This window comes from Belonocnema kinseyi, chromosome 2 (assembly GCF_010883055.1).
Source record: "Belonocnema kinseyi isolate 2016_QV_RU_SX_M_011 chromosome 2, B_treatae_v1, whole genome shotgun sequence".
Taxonomy (NCBI): Eukaryota; Metazoa; Arthropoda; class Insecta; order Hymenoptera; family Cynipidae; genus Belonocnema; species Belonocnema kinseyi.
In genome coordinates this window covers 21435275-21437868 of record NC_046658.1, presented here as the reverse complement: position 1 = coordinate 21437868, position 2594 = coordinate 21435275, and positions in this window count along the sequence as shown.

The window sequence follows — 2594 nt, the reverse complement described above, 5'->3', positions numbered from 1 at the left end:
GCTCATGATGGTGGTGTTGAATAGCGAGAGAAACATGCAGTCATGGTGGTACTTGTATACTCGTACTCTTTGCGACCCACGTGCAAGGAGTCTGATGTATGTCCGTTTGAGAAGTTATATATCTAGAATAAAATGACAAAGTTGAATCTGCATATAATAAACTGTTAGAAAATACGTAATAATCCTTCAGTCACCGGTAAAGGTTTTTCTTTATTACATATATAGGTAGAATGGCAATTATAATTTCGGAATTATTTGTTTACTATTTATTAGAAAGCACGTGATGAAAATTAAAATTCAAAATTTTGAAAAAATTCAAGGTGGCCGCCCAAATTTTTTTTCAAACTCGTTGTTTATTTGTTTTTGGGTGAAGAGTTTTCAGGCGTCAATTAAATGCTACATTATTGTAAAAAAAAAAACATATTTCGTAAAATATGAAAGTCAAAATTTCGAAAAATTCAAAATAGCGCCTTATGAAATACTCAAAAACTCATATTTTCTATGCTTTTCGTCCAAAGATCATCAAATTTTAAATAAAAATCAATTGTATTGTTACAATGTAGAAATTTCGATCGGGGTTTAGTAGGGCCCTGGATAGATTTCCCCATTTCTAATCGGGCGCTCGTCGGGGAAAATGGTGAGGGCCTAGCTAGATCTGTAACGTTGTTTTAGCCAGGTTCTAGATAGAACTTCTGAGAAAGCGCTAACGAGAGTACCCTTGTATCGCCCGACGATTAGTAGGGCCACGTCCAGACCCTTTCTATTACCTGATGAATGTTTAATTGAGTTGAATATTTAATTGATATGACAAAAAAGGTATTTAACAAATAAATTTTAATTGATTGCAAGTATTTTGACTTTAAATAATAATGGTCCTATTCAGGTTGATAAATATATTGCGTGTTTAAACATTATTTTACAAATAAAATTTATTTTGCTACGGAGCATCGAACACCTACATCTATACCTAAATCTATTGCCTATAACAGTCGGGAGTCTTAACCATTACGCTAAACCTTCAAGTTGATAGTCGATGTAAAAGCCATACTCATAAGCTACAGCTGAAAAAATTAGAACTCTTTTCTAATTAAATATTTATTATTATACGACGCCATGTACATGTGAACTATAAGTACTGTTAACAGGAGAATCAATAAAATAATTTTTAAATCAATCATATTAATCGATTGAAATTTTTCTTCCTGTAATATTTCGTTCTTTTCCCGTTCTAGACTGCTTAAGAACATTTTATATTGACAGAAAATGTAATTTTTTCTAAACATTTACAGTTTTTCAGAAGGGAGAAATTAAAAAAAAAACCAGGATACAGATAGATTTTCCATACCTATACGAGGCATGATATTCTTCACTAGAACCTGATAGGGCACCCATCAGTTTTTTCTAGACTAGATATTCCCAGGTGGAAATTTCGGTAGTGTGCCGGAGTTCACCACTAGCGCAGTACTGGCCCAGTACTGCCCACCAGTACAGACAGCCGGTAGTTCGCCCAGTAATGGCAGAACGTTGGCTGCACGACCGAGGCGGCACTATGCCAGTAGTACGAAAATAGACTTAAAAAAAACACGTCTATAAATGTTGTTAGATGTTTTGAAATGTCGAGAAATTGACTATAGAATTAAGATGAAAACATTTTGTTTTATTACTTTTTTTTGAGGAAATTATTCTAAGTTCCACCTCCATGAAAAATTTTAAGTGTTCAGAAAAAATAACATTGGATGTATGTCTTAATCGTTGTAGAATAGTTTCAAACACCAAAAAAGCAAAATTTCAAAGTTCCGTCGATACAAATTTTAAATGCTAATTAGATGTTATTATCAGAACTTTTAAAATGGTCTAAAACGCGAAAAAATTAAATATTACACGAAGAAAAATTGTGGTCGATTTAAATTATTTATTTAATAATTATTTTATTGACATTCCTGTTAACAGTTCGTGTATTTTACATTAACATAACATCTTATAATAATAAATAATTAGAAAAAGAGAGCTCAAAATTTGTTACTTTAACTTTTCTGAACTGCATCTTATGAAAAAAACAGGGCGGGGCGCTAGGTTGCCGGGAACTCAGGAGCGCCCTCTACAAAAATCATTAAAAAATCATTATATTAAAACAAATGACTAGGTTAGATTTTTTGCTATTTTTTTCTCCACAATGTACTATACATCGCTTTTGTAAAATCGACCCTCATTTAAAAAAACTACCCCCTGTAATAAAGAAAGTATTTAAAAATTTACTAGGCTAGATTTTTTTGATTTCCTATACGGAGAAAAATAGATATTAGTATAGAATATCTAGACATTACTGGATAATATCTTAGCGATTTAACTATGGGACAGATATCTATATATTGAAGCAGAGCATCTATAGATATTAAAAAGAAGATTTTGTCTAGCAATATCAAAGATATTAAACAAAAGAATCCAAGATATTGAACTTACGATGTAACATATTTGACAAAAATATCCGAGATATTAAACATTATTATCTCCGATATTTAACTTGATTCTTTTTAATTTTTTTTAAATATTAAATAAAATTTTTTTTCGAAAGGAATGGATATTAAAAAAATATA